This window comes from Peromyscus leucopus, chromosome 10 (genome assembly GCF_004664715.2).
Source record: "Peromyscus leucopus breed LL Stock chromosome 10, UCI_PerLeu_2.1, whole genome shotgun sequence".
In the NCBI taxonomy this organism is placed as follows: Eukaryota; Metazoa; Chordata; class Mammalia; order Rodentia; family Cricetidae; genus Peromyscus; species Peromyscus leucopus.
In genome coordinates, this window is record NC_051071.1 from 1,112,074 (window position 1) to 1,131,461 (window position 19,388).

General features: G+C 48.5%; 1 protein-coding gene across 3 annotated transcripts in view; it reads right to left on the reverse strand.

Annotated features, from left to right (window-relative positions):
* Window positions 1-19,388, reverse strand: part of Sorcs2 (sortilin related VPS10 domain containing receptor 2) — a 398,248-nt gene that overhangs the window by 110,505 nt on the left and 268,355 nt on the right. The window lies entirely within an intron of this gene.

Genomic DNA, 19,388 nt, shown 5'->3' on the forward strand with positions numbered 1-19,388 from the left:
GCAGCCCCAAGCTTGTAAGACTGAACAGCCAGCAGGACACGCCACGGGCCAGACGGCACATCGGTGCATGGCACCAAGCGCTCCCTGTGACACTGACGAGGGAAGGAAGAAGAAACTCTAGCTCCTTGGGATCCAGTCCTTCAGCTGTGATGAAGTCAGCAAATGGAACATTCTGGAACGAGGCCCGTGCCCCACAGCAGTGCTTGGAAGCCTGCCTTGGCCGCGGGGAGATGAATCAAAGGAAGAACAGGAGAACGGAACCAGTGGGCATACAACGTCGGATGCCTCCACTGCAGGAAACACGATGATTAAAACATGACTCTGGAGCAGTTAACTCAGGAGCATGCTAGATCTTCAAAAGTGCCAATCTAATGACAACAGTCTCTAACTAGGGCCCACGGCACTGAGGAGGGGGGATGTGAATTCCTGCCCCTTTACTCCGGGTGCTTTTGGGGGAGGTTTCATCAGAGCCGGGGCACTGACATGGGAGAAACAGCTGGCCACAGGCAGGGAAAGGCCAGGCCCCTCCTCAATACTAGAGGTAGCTCATGACAGTTTCTTTTTCTGAGCTTTGATTGTTCGTGGGTCCCTCCCCCACATGGCCCCAAGGCTTAGGTTGAAGCTCGAAAGTTTTGAGGTTCAGGACTATGTGTGGACTATGCTGGAGCCCAAAGTGATGGCACTACCATTGCTGCTGAGGGCCTTACGTCTTACCACACACCTCCACAGCCATGAGGACAGAACCCCAAGGGAAATATCCCCTAGTGCCATGCTGAATGTTATGGGTTTTTTCCTCCCTGTCATCCCAGCAAGGCAATATGCCACTATTTCACCTGGAGCCAGGGCACCGTCCTTGCTCCCTTTGGGCACTCACACCCGGAGTCACAGACCATGAACCACTTGAGCAACATCTCCCCTAATGCTGTAGCCACTTGCCTAGTTCACAGCCCTAGAGCCTCTGCTGTGGTGGTCAAACCAAGCCGGCTCCACCCTCTGGTCTCAGCTAAGCAGTGGGAGAACGCATGTCACTTTAGACTGCTCACAAGTAGAAGGGGCACAGCGACCAGCACAGTGCTCCTAGAGCCCTACCTGCAAATGCTCTCTCTGGAATGGGAGTCCTTCTGTCTAAGCTCTGGGGTGGGGAGGGGAGCAGACCCCAGCCCCCACAAATGCACCCACAGGGGCAGTCTGGCCTCTCGTAGCCAAGGTGGCAGAGACACAACTCACCACCCAGGAATCCCTGGGCATGGTTCTGTTTCTGTCAGTGTCTGACTTTGGCTCTGTCCATCCTCTCTGCTCTCCAGACCCCCGACATCCCTCCCATAAGAAGAAAGGGTCTTGTTGGAGGCTGGCAGAGCCCTGCCCAGACCTGTGTCCACAGAGGGGCACTGCTCCCAGCCTCCACACAGAAGCACCTTCTTCTTCAATGTACCCTTCTAGTTTCCCAAGCGAGACCAGTGCCAGCCAGGACCTGCATATAAAGTCCTGTGATGGACCTTGCAATTCTTCATTCTTCCCACATCTCCTGCCTCCCTGCCCCATGCAGAGGCCACTGGAATCTCCACATCCCCAGCCTCTTTTCTTCTTGCCATGTCAATCCTTTTACTCTGATGGAACCACTGAGGGATGGATCCTGATAGCCAGCTCAGCACCCATTCTGGCCTTACATCCCCACTGTCCTGGACCCTGGAGCATGTCTCAGTCCCCCCACCATATGGGCTAATTCTGGCTCTAAGGCAAGGCTCACGAGAGGTCCTTTCACCCTCTACCATCTGAAATGCATATGCTCTGGACGCCCAGCTGTTTGGTTAAGGACGCACACTACAGGATCTGTTCAGGGCTTATGTCATTGCATCACATGAAGGAGACTGGGGCCTTTGCCATCAGACAGCCATCTTTACCTGAATGTGCTGTGTGACCTTGGACAGCATGCATACCCACTCTGAGCTCCATTTTCAATATGTATGATTGGGGCTGATTCCTACAATCAAGGTTCTTTGGGATGCTGAAATTAAGGTCTGTGAACAGCTCAGTGTGTTCAGAACAGAGTATAACCTGACAAACATCAGGTAACCACAAAAACGGCCAAGTCCTCAGCATCTTGTTCAATGACAGTTTTTCCATTTTGTTTTGTGTATGGGAATTTCGCCTGAATGTATGCCTGTGCACCAAGTGCATGCATTACCCCCAGAAGCCAGAAGAGGGCATCGGGTCTCCCTAGAACTGGAGTTACAGATAGTAGTGAGATATCATGTGGGCGCTGGGAATTGAACTTAGGTTCACAGAAAGAGCAGCCCATGCTCTTAACTGCCATCTCTCCAGCCCCTCAAAAACTATTTTGAAATCATTAAAATGATGCTGACTAAGCCTTCTCACTGAGGTGGGACTATACATCTGGGCTATATAAGTGGGCTTAGGATCCAGTCCTGGGCAGGTTCCTGGTAGCAGGTGTCCACCAGGCACAGAGGGCAGAATTGAGGCTTCCACGGGCCCCACAGAGACCAGCCAGGCACTGCTGGAACAGGACCTTGGACAGCGCCCAGGCTACTGCCCAGAGGGAGCTTGCAGGCATGCCAGGCTGTGGCACCTTGCTCTTGAAACAGGGAGTCCTCCACTCAGGTCCCATAATAGCCACATAGATGAAGGACATCTCTCTTTTCCTTTAGGATGGACCTACTGTGGCCCGTGATCGAAAAGGGACTGTGAGGGCTAATCCTATCATCAACAAGACTGAATTTGGAGTCACTAAGGAGATGTACCTCTGGTGTATCTGAGAGGGTGTGTCCATGGAGGTTTAAATGAGTTGGGTGGCACATCCCATGGACTAGGGTCCCAGACTGAAAAAAAAGAAATTAAGTTGAGGACACAGTGTTCATCTCTCTAGTTCCTGATTCCACAGAGATGTGAAGCAGCAGCCTCACGCGCCTGCCGCCACGGCCATAAGAGGTTCCTGTTGTGATGCCTTCCCTGCCATGGCTGAATGCACCCTCCACTGTGAGCCTGTATAATCCTGCCTTCCTTAGTTGCTTCCTCTCAGGCCATTGGTCACAGCAATGAGAAGACTGACCAATATTGACATCGGTGTTTTGTTCCAGCGATCAGTTCTAAACATAGCTGTGATGTGTGCAATCAAGATGACCAGAAACACACCTATGTGTGCCCCTTCACCCTCACTAGCCTGGATGTCATCACTGCCACTGTCGCCTTAATGTTTGCTGTATGCAAAATAAAAAGCACATTTGTTTGATTTTCCTCTCCAGCCCATCCTCATCCCTGACCTCTTCCCCCAACCCAAGGCCTGTGAGAAACTCTGAGACTAAATTCTCCATTGGCTCCATCTTACAGATGGGGAAACTGAGTCCAGAAGAGATTGTGTCTGGTCAAGGCCAGGAGGTTGGGTAGAGCTGTGGCCCATCCCAGGCCTAGAGCCTGGGCTCCAGCACCAGGGACCACCCTCAGCTCTGGCTGCCACAGAGAGGCTGGTGATTCCCACTTAGTCAGAAGACAGAAGTGGACACACAGAAAGGTGGCTGAACTGGCCGCAGCTCAGAGCACAGTCAGCAGCTGCCAGCAGCTTTCCAGGAAACACTCGAGAGCACTCTAGTCAAGAGCCCTTCTGCTCTCTGCCCTCCTGACCTCTGCCTGCCCACTGGAGTGCTGATGCTGGGAGTCACGTGGGAAGGAGATGCGCTGTCCTCACTTCCATCTGCTGCCCCCGCCCGCCCACCCCTTCCCGCTCTGACTGATGCTACAGTTTTGGTTCCCCCACTACACCCCCAGCCACCCTGGTGCCAACACTGACCCCTGAACACAGAAAACAGGCTCAATAGGACTTCTGGGGGTCTGGCCCTCTTCCAGGCTCCACGACTGTGGAAGCTCAGAGGCGATCTCCATTTTTGATTCCCTGGAAATCCCAGAGGACTGTGACAGTCTGTTCCCAGATGGTGAGCTACACAAGAGCTGATGGCTGCTGTCCTATGTGACACACACACACACACACACACACACACACACACACACACACGGTGAGAAATACACACACACATACACACAGAGAAACACACACATACACACAGAGAAACACACACAGATACACAACACACACACAAAGAAACACACACAGATACACCCACAGACACACACACACATACACACACAGAAACACACACACAGATACATACACACAGAGACACACACATACACACAGACACATACACACACATAGGCACACACATACACACACATACACACACACATAGACACACACACACACATACACACACACATAGACACACACACATACACACAGACACACACACACACACGCACACACGTGTACACAGACACACTCTCATGCCCTGCAGCCATGCAGCTCTGCTAAACAGCTCCCTTGCTAGGCTCTGTAGCACTTACATGGGTGACCCCTTGCCCTCTGGCAGCTCCTCCCTGTAATTCTTCCTCACTCACAGTAGCTCCGGATCCATGTGTCCCTCTGCCTTATCACACCTCTAGTCCATATGCCATACATGTGCCCCTGTAACCCCTCCTCACATAAACATGTCTGTGACCACAAGTTCTTTGGGTTTTCTTCCACCCAACTCTTATTCATCCCTCAGCACCTAGGAAATGCTCCCTTTTGTAGTAGGACACCTCCCGGGGTGAACGGACCCTGTTTTGGTCATTCAGGGTGTGCCTGGCAGGCTTCTAAAGGCTGCTGACATCTCACTCCCTTCCCATGGCTGCTTCTTGCAAATTGCAGGCAGCACAGAGCACTACTTTATACATTCAAGTGCATTTTTACAGCATCTTCCACGGTGATAGCTGTGAGCACACTCGCGTTTTCTGAATGAAGCTGCTGATTGTTTGACCCCATTTTGGACTTTCTGGTGGCGATTATCCCTCCTACTGACCATGGGCCCAGAAATATGGCTTTTATTTGATGGGATGGCATTTGAGCTAAGCCAGTGACTTGAGTTGAAAGAGGAAACCACAGGTATGAACCTAGCTCTGGGACACTCGTCCCTGCATCTGACAAGGAGCACCCACATCCTGGAGCTCTGTGTCCACACACATCACTGTGCTCAGCCACTCAAATCTTGCTCACTCTCTGAGATGTGACTTCCCCACCCCCAAACATGGGAAGTCAGTCATCAATCCACAAACCAACAGAGCTTTTCAAAACACTAATTTCTTAATTATGGACTTGAATCATTCATTTGTCAAATTACTGAAGGGAAACAGATACTTCCTCAGCTCACTGTGAACATGTGACAGCCAGACCTGGAACCTCTGCCCGAGGACCCAACAGTTTTTCTGCACCCAGTGCAATTTCTAAAGCCTCTGTACAGGACAAAGATTGCCCTCTACATGTGATCATAAACATGGGGGCCAAGGAGCTAAAACTCTTAATCTAGAAACCAGGGAGGTAGCTTAGTGTGTAAAACACTTGCCACCAAGCCCGAAGAGCTGGGTTTGAAATCCCAGAACCCATGCAGAAGCCATGAATGGCAGCACATGTCTGTAATCCCAATGCTCTTGTGATGAGATGGGAGATGGAGACAGGACAATCCCCAGAAGCCCGCAGGCCAACTGGCCTTTCACAGAACAGCAGCGAAACAGCAAAGAGATCCTGCCTCAAAGGTGGAAGGCAAGGGCTCACAGCCAAACATCTCTGCAACAACTCGGGCACACGCACTTCCTTTTTCACGGGTGATGAAATCTAAACAGTGGCCAAACAATTTCCAATGAAAACTGATCAGCTACAAGGACGGACACACACACACACACACACACACACACACACACACACACACGTAACATACACAGTGGATTTCAATGGCAGCTTGGTAAAAAGAGTGACAGATGCAGTAGTTTTCCCAGCTGTGTGCTGACATGCTGTGTTTTAGACACTGTGGCATGCATAGAATACACAGCCCAAATGACCGATCCTCATATTGTACACATGGTAGACAGGGCATGTGCACTGACCACACTTGTCTGGTCTGTCCAGGGAGCTGCACTGGTGTCAGACAGGACAGGCAGGGTGGACAGGAGAAAGTCTACCAGAGACTCCCTCAGGAAGAGACTGGGCTGGGCCCAGGCTCATATAGCAGGAGCCCCAGGTCCCACTTCCAGCCCCGGGACTTCACGGTGCATCCTCAAAGCAGAGAAGGCTTCCACGCTCTGAATACATCCCACTGTCCCTTCACTGATGGCAGGCCTCAGGGCTCCCCAGCACCTGGAGGTCACATGCAGAGTGGACCGGGCCAGAGTGAAGAGGGGAGGAACCTCAGAGACAGGGAGCCTCTTCTGAGCTCAGGCATCGTGGGAGCACCATCTTTCAAATGATTGAGGCAGCTTTACAGGACTCCTAAGAGCCCTCAGGGACTATTATAGATTCTACTTATCTCCCTCCTTCACCCTTCCTTACTCCCTCTTCCACAATAAGCCATGATCCCACCACTGTCCTGCCCTGGTTTTCAAAAACCTGCCTGCACCCAAGATGACAGGTGATATCATGACATTGAGACAAGCATGGGGGAGTCAGAGGAGAACTCATTAACCTAAGGCTTGGGTAGAGACATGTCTCTACTGTCCGAGAGAAAAGAAGAGCTGGGCTCTGACTCTGGTTCCTGGGAAACTACCTTCCAGTCAATCCTCCAAGGTGGGACACACAGATACCAATATTACCTCCTGGGGTAGGAGACAGGACTCACCCTGGCACAGCTCACCAGAAAGCCACTGGGACATTGAGGGTACTTGGAGTGGCTCCTGATGCTCCAGGAACCAGTGACCACACAGGGATGGTTTCCCAAGTGACTGTCCCTGGAGATGATAAAGCAACACTAAGATTTAGAGACAGGGCCAGGAAGGAGACCTGACACAGTGCACAGGGACAGCATTCTGTGGAGCAGGCATTGGAGGAGTGTGTGTGTATGTGTGTGTGTGTGTGTGTGTGTGTGTGTGTGTGTGTGTGATGGAAAGAAGCCACAGAGGGGTCCCGATGGAGATGGTACTCAGCCTGGGCCGGGACAGCACTGACAGGAAATTCCTGCTGTGGTCCAAAGAGAACAAAGAGCCCGTGGAGGAGCTGCAGAAGAAAGGTGAGCCTGGGTGGAGGACTGCTGTCCATCCTGTGGGTGGGGGACCGCTGTCCATCCTGTGGGTGAAGAAGCTACTTGACCTGAGTGGCAGGAAGAGATTGACTCTCCTTCTACTGAGGAACCCAGTGGCACTGAACGAACTCTGCTTGTCATCCAACAATCCAGGGACTGGTCACTGTGACCCAGCTATAGGTATGAAGGAAGGGACATCCCTGGAAAGGTTAACTTGCTAAGGACAAGGGCTTTCAGTGGCAGGCTCCTGCAGCATGGGGACATGGGTGGAGAGCTTGTGTTCTTATGAGGGCAAAGGGCACTTCAGAAACCAGGGCTGTTGGTACCTGAAGATGACAGGCTCCCAATGTGGACCCAAGGTGGCTGTTGTTACTCACATGCTACTCACACAAGCAGTAGGTGGAGAGATATTTTGAAAGGATGAGAACCATCTTGTGGGCTGGGAAGGGAGAGTCTGAAGGTGGCTGCTGGGAGCTGTTTCTGGTGTAGAGATGAGCGCTGCTCAGACAGGCTCTCCTCCAGGCAGAGTTTCAAGTCTCAGAAACAAATTCTTGGTCTTTTTGAGAGTCTTCCAAACAAAGAGACTCGGTATGTTTACAGTAATTCACTGGGAGTGTTTAAAACATGCAAGCTAATCAGGGCAAACTCGGGAAAGTCACTGGCCTGGGGTTGATGATGGAGAGCCAAGATTTAGAAGGTGATGTCAACACTGCTCCACCCCATGAGGCTTCATGTCTGTGTGCAGGACACGTTTCATTTTCAAGGCCATTATCATCAAACATGCAAAAAACCAACACAGACCCAGACTTGTTCCCAAGTGTGAGAAGACGGAACGGTGAATATCTTCATCTCGTTCATCTCAAGCAAGTGCTATTTACATTAAATCTTCAATTGCAAACATAGGGTTTCACCTGAGAGTGTTTGAGTTAACATGCTTCACTACATGTTCAGTGCCTCCTTTTCAACATTTGCAAGGAGCAGCCTATGTGACTAGAACGTGGGCATCCACACTCATGCAGAAGTAGAGGCAGGGATAAGCATTTTGCAGCTTCCACTAATGGGTAAGTGACCGGAAGAGGACTCTGGCTCATAGGGAGCCCAGGGCCTTTTAGTGCAGGCTGCTCTAAAAGGTTTTTGCAGAGCCCAGGGTAGGGAAGATGAGGCAGCGTTGGTCAAATGTTAGCACTTGTCTGACATGCCTGGTGGGCAGTCCCAAGCTAGGCTGGATTATCTAGGCCTCTCTGGACACAGGTCTCTAGACTGTGAGTCACAAGGGGTCTCCACAGACTAGGCTAGGTCTCCATCGACTCTCTGCCTTGTTTATGCATCCTGTAGTCCCACCCACTGCCTGTTACAGTATGAGGACTTCTCCAAGTCACGGTCCTCCTTTTCATCCAAGCCTGGCACAGACTTGGGCTCCGACCTCACAGATCCTCCTAGGCACTAACACACACAGGATCTCAAGCAGCAGGCAGGACCTGACACATGGCAGGCCCTGGGAGGAAGTCACTTCCTGCCAGGCATAGCAGACGACCCAACACGGACTTTTATCTGCCTCTCTGAGCATTCTCCATTCCCCCAGACCTGCCTCCCAAGGCCACCTTGTCCTCTACAGGGCCTCGGGGAAGTAGAGACCACTTCTAGGAGCAAACTCCCTTCTCTTTGAGACTATGCATGGGCTGTGGTATGCAGAGGTCTTCCACTCTTGGGGTATGGCTGGCCTGCACAGGAGGGTGCTGCTGGTGGTCATCCCTGTTAGTAAGTGGACATTGACACAGCCTCCAGCCCTGGAGGCCGATGGCCAGCTGAGCAGGCATCTGTGATGACAAGACTCACCAGCCCCAGCAGAGGGAGATGTGATTCAGCTACCCATGAGCCCCATCCCTGTTCCCACTCTCACGGTCCCTGCTTTAATGGATCCATAAGATTCCATAGAAAGCAGGTAGATTTCTATTCCACAGAAAGCAGGCCTCCTTGCCACCCTCCCAGTCACCAGGAACCCAAGACAATGGAGTTCCTTGCACGCTCTATCAATAACACCTTTAACCAACCAATCAGCTCTAGTGGCAGTATCTCTCTGAGAGAGAGCCTCACTTACCCCCTCCTCCTTCCTCCATCCTGTATCATCTTCTGCAGCTGTGGGTTGAGCCCTCTCCCTCTGGGAGTGGCTTGGAGCTCCTGGCCCCTTCTGAAGCAGAGCTGGAGAACCAAATGCCTGCCCTGGAATCTGCTCCCCAGAATGCCACCTCTCCTTCCCAGAAAGCACCACTTCCTGAGTTCCTGTGGTTAAAACATGCTTATGCCTGGATGTCACACTCATGCTCATGGTTCAGTGTTGTACACTGAGGCCCAAGGACTGTGTGTGTGCTCACACTGACTTGTGTGACACCAGCAGCAGACCTTGTGTTGCTCCCTTATTTTGTGGCCAGCCCAGGGCCCAAGCAGAATCACTAGAGGACAGAAGTATAGGGCAGACCCCACGTTATAATTTCCTTTTTTAAAAATTTATTTTAAATTTTTTTTTCATTCTACATACCAATCCCAGTTCCCTCTCCCTCCCCTTCTTCTGCCCCCTCCCACATTCTCACTATCCTATTCCCCATCCACTCCTCAGAGAAGGTAGGGCCTCCCTCCACTGAGGGGTCAACAAAGTCTGGCATACTAAGTTGAGGCAGGACCAAGCCCCTACCCCCTGTATCCAGGCTGAGCAAGGTATCACGCCCTAGGGAATGTGTTCCAAAAGTCATTTCATGCACCTGGGATAAGTCCTGGTCCCACTGCCAGGGGCTCCCTAAACAGATCTAGCCACATAACTGTCACCCACATTCAGAGGGCCTAGTTCCACCCCATGCATGTTCCCCAGCTGACAGGCCCAAGTCCGTGGACTCTGATCAGCTTGAGTCAGCTGTCTGTCTCTGTGGTTTTCCCCATCATGATCTTGACCTCATCTGCTCCTCTGATCCCTCCTCCCTCTCTTCAACTGGAGTCTAGGAGCTCAGCCCAGTGCTTAGCTGTGGATCATTGCATCTGCTTCCATCAGATACTGGATGTGGGTTCTATGATGACAATTAAGGTAGTCACTAATCTGATTATAGGGGAAGGTACGTTCAGGCACCCTCTCCATTATTGCTACAAGTCTTAGCTGGTGTCATCCTTGTGGATCACTGGGGATTTCTCTAGTACCAGGTTTCTCCCTAACCCCCTAATGTTTCCCCTCTACCAAGATATCTCTCTCTCTCATTGGTCTCCCTCCCTGTCCCTCACTCTACTCCACCATCTCAGTCCCTCCTGTTCCCATCCCCCATCCCTTTCCTTCTACCCCCTCTCCCTGTTTACACAGGAGATCTTAACTATTTTTTCCTTCTTGGAGCCCTCTGGCTAAAATTATACAATGGAAAAAAAGAAAGCAGCTTCAACAAATGGTGCTGGCATAACTGGATGTCAACATGTAGAAGAATGCAAATAGATCTGTATCTATCCCCATGCACAAAACTCAAGTCCAAATGGATTGAAGACCTCAGCATAAATCCAGCTACACTGAACCTCATAGAAGAGAAAGTGGGAAGTAGCCTCGAACACATTGGCACAGGAGACCACTTCCTAAATATAACACCAGTAGCACAGACACTGAGAGCAACAATTAATAAATGGGATCTCCTGAAACTGAGAAGCTTCTGTAAGGCAAAGAACATGGTCAACAAGAAAAAATGGCAAACTACAGAATGGGAAAAGATCTTCACCAACCCCATATCTGAAAGCTGATTTCCAAAATATATAAAGAACTCAAACTAGACATCAAAATACCAATCAATCTAATTTTAAAATGGGGTACAGAGATTTCTCAACAGAAGAATCTCAAATGGCCGAAAGACATTTAAGGAATTGCTCAACATCCTTAGCCATCAAGGAAATGCAAATCAAAATGACACTGAGATACCATCTTACACCTGTCAGAATGGCTAAGATAAAAAACACTGATGACAGCTTATGTTCAAGAGGATGTGGAGTAAGGGGAACACTTCTCTACTGCAGGTGGGAGTGCAAACTTGTATAGCTACTCCAGAAACCGGTATGGCAGTTTATCAGAAAATTGGGACTCAACCTACCTCAAGACCCAGCAATACCACTATTGGGCATATACCTAAAAGATGCTTAATCATACCACAAGGTCACCTGCTCAACCATGTTCATAGCAGCATTATTTGTAATGGCCAGAACCTGGAAACCTACATACATGCCCCTCAACCAAAGAATGGATAAGAAAAATGTGGTACATTTATACAATGGAGTATTACTCAGCTGTAAAAAAACAATGACATCATGAAAATTTATAGACAAATGGATGGAACTAGAAAGAACCATCCTGAGTGAGGTAACCCAGACCCAGAAAGACAAACATGGAATGTGCTCACTTTTAAATGTATATTAGACACAAAGCAAAAGATAACCAGGCTACAATCTACCATTTCTTCACAGAAGCTCCATGTTATTCTTGTCCCTAAGCTCAGCACGACATATACCAGAAACCTCCCAGAATGACAAGGAGACCAGCAAAGCCAGGTCCCAGGGAGGGGGGGGGATATGGGTGGATGGTGCTGTATGGTGGAGAAAGTCCTCTTCCTGAACACCTGGGGGCAGCAGGGTGGGCTCCGGGGACACTGAGGAGAAGTAGCCCTGCAGCAGGGACCCTGCTGGGTTCAGCACCCATGTAGCAGAAGTAGTGGAGGAGACAGGGTCCCCTGGGGAGGATACAGAGTCTGAGGAGCAGTGGAGAGCAGGTAGAAGGGACGAGTCTGAGCAAGATGCAGGCATGGTGGAGTGGCTGCAGCCAAGCGGGCATTGAGGGCAGGCAAGATGGCTCAGGTGGCCGGCTCCAAGGCTGGCCCCAGCCCTGACTACATTCTCTAGAGGTTTCTTTACCCTGGGAAGACTGAAGTCCGCAGCTCCCAACGCCAAGCTGGTAGTAGCCCTTTCTTGAACAGCAGGCTCTCTGGAAGAACCAGCTGACATAAGGTAGGTGTGACAAGGTGGCCCCTTCTGGGTGATTCTTGGACACTGTTTCTCTTTCTCCCAGATGCTGACAGAGATCAAGAAAGCTAGTTGGAGCCAGCTGGCACCCTGTCTCACATCATGTCAGCACAAGAGGAAAGATGGAGTGAGGGGTATACTTTCTGTATCCCAGCCCACTCCTTGCTGAGCCAGGCACTAAGGAACCCGTGAAGAAGAGCAGTCAGGACACACACACACACACACACACACACACACACACACACACACACACAAACAAACAAAAAAAACAAACACAGACTCATATAGGGCCATGCCTTCTGATCTGTTACTTTCCTGCAGGAACATGGACAGCAAGGACACTGTGTCCTTGAATACACTAAAAACCCAAGCAGCATCCTGGGACCCTTTGGCTCATCAGCCACAGCTGTAGATGCCAGGATGTCACAGATGTGAGCCTCGACAAGAAACATGAGGTCCATGGGATAGTGAGTTTTGCCAGATTCACAGCCTGTGAGGCAAGCCCTGAGCCGCCGAGGCTTCTTGCCTCTGAGAGCTACCCCTCATAGCTCTCTAGATCATTCAGTGGGTTTCAGGGATGCTCTTACCCCCTGGAAGTTTTCATTTGCTTTGGGTGGCTCGGGGGTGCTGAGACGCTAAGGCATTGTGAGTGGGCAAGTTGCCCCACCCCCGACATGATAGGATGCTAAGCCTGTCATCGCACATGTGGATTTCGGGTTCTAACTTCTCCAGTAACAGGAACTGAAGCTCTTTAGAGGAATGGCTGATTCTGGACTTGGCAGGCGGTTGAGACAGTGAGCCTGGAGCATAGTATGATGCCAGCAAGTGCAGAAGTGCTCAAAGCCAGAATAAGGCTTCTAACGACAGGCATCTGTTCACGGGGACCCGGAGCCAGCTGAGAGAGCTCCCCGCAACAAGCACTGGGATGATTTAAACAATAAAATAAATAAAGCATTATTGGATTACAGCTGAGGATGAAATAAATATTCATGAGCCCACCCTCATGTAAACAGCTGATTGAAAGAGTAAATAATCAGGGAGGAGAGATGAGTCTTTCTCCACACAAGCTCTACAGACCCTGTCCCATGGAGGGAGCATTCCCTGCCCAGGGGCAGTGCACCGTGGCTTCCTTACAGGGAGTGTGGTACCCAAAGGAGTCACAGGGGAGACATTTACGGTAGAGAAATATGGTGGACACCTGCTCAGGCATGGACCAAGGTCAGCATCATCAGAGATACATCCTGAAGACAGTGACATTTAAGTGATGAAAAGTCCTCAGTGAGGGACACTGGAAGACACCCCTGACCCACCGTCCAAGTTATCAAGTGGTCAGTCATCAAGAAGGGAAAGTTAAAAATCTGTTAAAAATGCCCTAGAAAGGCCTTAGTAGAGACAGACAGTGAACACAACGCAGTATCCAAGAATGAGGAGAGACACTCTGGCAAAGCCTGGGCATCTAACTGAAGCTTATAGCCTTCAGTTAATCACAGGAGCCAGTACCCACTACTGAGACACTGGGCATAGACATGTGGCCACTGCTGACACTATTATTCTGTAACTATAAAACTGATGTTGAGTCAAAGCTCTGAAAGAGGCACATGGCAGACTGGGAAGATGGGTCAGTGGTAAGAGTGCTTGCTGCACATGAAGTTCTGAGTTTGAATCCATAGTGCCCATATAAAGAGTTGAGAGTGGCCACATGCCTGTAATCCCAGCACTTGTTTAGGGTCAGAGAGGTGAGCATCAGATTCAGTGAGAGACCTTTTCTCAAGGAAGTGATGAAGGAGGATACCCACCATCCTCCTGGTCCCCCACACACCCATGCACACACACACACACACACACACACACACACACACACACACACACGCACGTTCACATACATGTCACATACAACATACACAAAACAAAAATAAACAACACATATAAGAAACAATATGGGTGCTGGAGTTGGTAGACCTGAACTTGACTCTCAGCCCAGGCACTTTTCAGCAGGGAAGAAGAGGAAGTCCACACTTGGAAGCATTCACATATCCCCTTGACATTTTCCAGCTACATCGGAGGCAAGGCAGGCCACGGGACCAACTCCAGCCAGATCCAGTGAGTGAGAACAATGCATGTCACATGCTGACCAGGGAGAGGAGGACCGAAGTACTTCCTGCAAGTTGGCCTGTATGTTTCCCACCCCACTCCCAAGGGACACAATGATGTGTGGAAGTATTAAGCCATGTGAGTCACTCTAGCTCTGACCTGTTGGGGGACCACTTAGCAGCAGTGTGGTGGCAGAGAGAATGATATGTAGTTCCCCTTAGAGGCTCAGCTATAGCAGTGAAGACCACCACTGTCCTGGTCACTTCATCTCTTCTGCTACCATCTCCATCACCTCCTCATCAGATCCTCCTAGTCACTATTACTATCACATCAGCATCCTTACATCATCCTGTCTCCTCCAGCATCTCCATCATGACATCATCTTTTTCTCTCTTCTCTCCTCCTCCCCTCCTCTCTTCTTCTCTCCCCTCATTTCCTCTCTTCTCCCCTTCTCTCCTCTTCAAGACCGGCTTTTGCTATGTAGTGCAGGCTTGCCTTGAACTTGTAAACTCCCAGCCTCCATCTCCTGAGGGCTACCCTTCTCGGGTGACAACGGCAAAGAAACCTGGGGCCTTTGTTCCTCTCCTCAGTATATCCAGGAAGGCAAGGATTCATGTCTCAAGGGTGGGCTGGGAAATTGCTTGAAAACAGTTGTTTTATTTTTAAAATCTTGTCACATTGATCCTAGATCAGAAGAACAATTCAACTTGAGACAGCACAGTCTCCATCTCATACAGAAATGCCAGGGGGTTGTTTTCCTTCCTTGAGCACTTAGGGGAGTGGATTCATCCTCAAATCCTGCTGCCTCTGTGAGAGAGGGCCAAAGGCTGCTCCAAGGGTCGTGGAGAATAGGAAGACATGAGCCTGAGATTGAGATGAGATAAGTTATGTAGTACTAGGCTTTGAGAGCCCTACGCACAAAGGCCTGCGAGTCATACAACTCAAATACGGTCTCTCCTGCTAAAAAGACTGGAGCATCTATGTCGTATCATGGAGAATTCTGGTAATATATAAATGATATAACTACCAATGTGGAAAATCCTTCTTGAGAGCCAGAGACAGCACTGATCAGTAGCGAAAGGCTTCTTGGATCGATCTGCGCATTAACGGCTAGTAAGAGAACATGACCTGTTTTCCAGGATAAAGCGAATGAGGCGTAGGAGCATCCAGATATCTATGGAGCGACTACAAAACTCAGCACACAATCTCATACTACGTAAGAATATAACCTCTATGTCATATTATCCTAAAGAAATAAGTCAGACACAACGATGAGAGACATAAGAATAGGTACTAAGCAATAGTTAATTTGCTGCGGGTGAAAAAATCAAGGCACAAGAAAGAAAGATAAGAGAAATGACTGCCCAAGCCCAAGCATGATATGAGTAGGAGCTAGCATATCGATACCTCTCAGACAAGATAGAGCCTAAAGAGGAACATAATCAGTCCTTGAAAGAATGACCATTCTAATTCATGGAATAAAATAGTTCTAAATCAGATAGAGCTAGACTGTAATAATGAGGTCATTAATTTACAGACATAAATGAGAACACCTATCAGAGTAAGTGAGGGATGTAATGGGGCATTAACACATGCACAGTAGTGGTCTGCTGCCAATGACATGTTCCATAGTGATTCGCCGATTGAACGAGCACAGGGAGAGCAGAAACAGTCAGTAAGATCTTGGAAGAACTGGCCACATGGAAGACGAGGCGTAGCTGCTCTCATTTAGAGACAACCCGAGGAGGCGTTGGTCGATAGAAAGATATGGAGAAAGGAAGCCACTAAGAGAGTAAGTAATGACTTAAGCTAGGTAGAAATTCGGCTAGGATGGATAATGAAAAGTTTAAGCAGGCATTCTGTAATGAAACTTCAAGCCCAGACCTGCAGCATAAAGTATCCCCAAGGGCAGGCCAGCTAACTTATCCAGAGCGTGAGAGTTAAAGGAAAGAGATTTCTGCTGTGGTGGGGGCCTAGGAACCTCCACAGCCAGCTAACTTCCCAGTCCTGAGGTTTTTCAGACATCCAATTGCAAGAGCCAGAAGAATACATTCGACTGAGCATCAACATATACAAAATTAACAACAGGAAGCCATGCATAAGTCATGTAGTGAGAGCGCGCGCGGGAGTTTGTGAGCCCATGTGTACATGTTGATGAGTCAAGCTGAATTACCATTTCTCTGGAATAGTTTGTTTATCATTTGTTCTTATGTCTATATATTGTAACTTAAGGTTGCTTATGATATTAGCGGGGAGTGACAACTGTACTTCCAACACAGTTAAAGAAATTGGTGCTAGAGATCTGTATAATTGGCCTAGAATACAATAGCTCACACTTATATAGAGACAGTACACAGTGCTTTCTGCTTATCAGTTGGTGGGTTCTAAATTGGAACTCAGCTCTGTGGCAAATCTGCCCTCCCGTTTTCTGTTTTTCTCACACTCACATAGTGGAGGCAGCGGCTTCCCCTTCAATATTCTGTGAGATGGGAGGTTAATGGAGAAACGATGACACATCTCTTATGCCAATAGGTGCAGAGAACAATAAGATATTTGGACTCTCATTATCTTAGAAAGTTTGTGAGCTGAGGCTCTCTGAACATTTTATCTCTATTAGTATCATTTGCGGTGAGACACCCATTTCACATTGCAAAGGATCCACAGCGAGACCGTCACACTCTACCAACAGACTTGAGTAAGTGCTTATGCCACTCTCAGGACGATCTTTCTGTCACTGGAAGCACATGAGGAGTAAGAATTCATCTGTACCTTTGATGCCAATAATATTGGGTGGTAGGGGACATTGGGTACATCAAGAGGTCAACAACTCACAAAACAAATCACTTAAATATGGCAGCGTCAATTATTTCTAGTGGAGAGAGAGATACCAAATAGAGGCATAATTCCCACAGCATCTGAAGAACGGTGTCACCACCTTAGCCGATAGCGCCAAGGTTGGTTTTCATTGATGTTGGCTGCTAGGAACGAACTGGTACAGATACATCTCTCGATATTTCCCAGCGCGCAGAGGATCTGTTACAATGCTGAAAGTATGAGTTCAGATTTTAGTAGATTTACCTTGTCACATTCTCGATAGTTCCCTCTGAGTGTCACGGGAGCTTTTCTGAAGAAGAACACCGTAATTGTTTGGGAGGAAACGCTAGTAAGGGAAACATCCTGCAACAAAGGCCAAAGGCCCACTTATGTTGAAGTGTAATGGCTGAAGATTATCGAATCAAACAAAGAGTGCGGAACTACATCAGCTGATAATTTACATGTTCATCCTAAAGTGCGTCTCTTTTAATCTGGCTCTACCAATCCAGCACAACACGCATCGCACATCGACGAACACAACAACGACATGATGATGCCAGAGCACGCAGGGAGTATGTATGAGGAGGGAACAGATGACGCACGAGCACGACAAAGGACTGACGTAAGAAACAAACCCAAGTCGGAACCCCTCTAGCTCCGGATACTCATCTGCATGGTCTTGTTGTCCGCAACAGAAGTACTCCAAGTACTATATCAACCAAAGCACCACGACATCACAATATTTTGAGATCTTGGGAATTCTTGGTGCTAAGACTGTTGGTTACACTTCCTATCGCACACAAGGAAAGCAGCAATCTTATGTTTAGTCTCGCATATTCAAGATGCATCGGGATGAGCTCTATAAATACAAGCAGTTCATCGTGAGTAATATTACCTTCTCCATGGAGAACAGGAAGGAAGATTGCCGAAACAGACACTATTTTAAAGAGGAAGAAACTTACAGCGCAAAGCAAAGTGTCTTGAAAGGAGAGAGAGCATAAAGTTAGCGACCGTGGCAATTGGAAAACGAGAAGTACTGGAGCTGGTCACGAATAGGCGCAGGGCCACTGTCTCCGAGAGGCAACAAGGAGTTTACTCAGACATGGATCTGCTTCAGCTTCCTCACAGTCATAAATGCTCTTTTTTATGGAGCATCACAACTAAGAAGAATGGACAGGCTTACATGAAAGATTAATGGTTTTGGCTTTATTGTTTTGCCTGAAGGGCAAGGCAAACCGTTCGTCTGGCTTTGTCCAATGAAATTGGCGCCTTGGACTAGCTGGCCTAATGGGAAAACAAAATGAATGAGAGTTAGGCTTGTAAGATTGAAAATAAGGGTGTGTCATGTACAGAGAAATATCGTACGCACACAACAGAGCAATAAAGCGAGTATATATAAGACAGTAGAAGCTGACAAAAGTCCTCCCAGTCAGTCTACGCGACTGAAGTAGTCTCACTACAAAACAGGATACACTAAATAGGCAGGACACCTTCGCATGCCAAAATGCCCCTTAGACTAATGAGGAAGCATTGTATGCATACCCGTCAGATTACCTAATCAGCACTGAGTTAAACCAAGGCTCACCCCTAGTACATACTCTCGCGTGAATTCCAGCTCTGCCCAAGGCCACCCCAATCACCCAGGAACACAAGCTCACATTGCACACAATTTAAATGTGGCTATATCCTTGCCCCAGAGATCGGTCCTTTGAAACTATATGATGATGGAGGAAATTTCAAAAATCACGAACGTAGCTCTAGAAAGAGGCCTTCATTTTATTCTGACTACCCTGTACATTGGACGTCGAGGACCATAGCTAAACCGTTTGAGTTGCGCGCGCTGCATATACAGCGAAATGGCTTTATATTTTTTACAGGAGCCCGAAACTCTATTTCTTCTCTGAGGAGCACTATATATCGACTCATAGTTCCCAATTCGAAGACTACATCAAAACAAATTAAGCCTAGTATTATAGATTAACACCTTTTAGTTATATTTATCATTATATTGAACGGAGAGGTGAGCTGTTATCAAGTGACCTATTGGACTTGTTGTATAGAAAGATCTAACATCTTGATTCTTGTTATTCTAGAATCAAATGAAATATCGAAATTACATCACTTTTCCTCCTCCCTCCCAGTCCCTCCCCTCAACTCTCCCTAATAGCCTTGAAAAGCTTAATTTTTCTCCTTCACGTATAGCGCTTCTAGTCTTCTGTGTCTATGGGGTACCATCTTTCCTTAGTCTATCTCCATTAGTGTCTCCACTTTAACTATCTATATCCAGTTTCTCTAAAAATAACTAATCTGGATGGATGTGGTCTGTTCTTTCTATTCTCT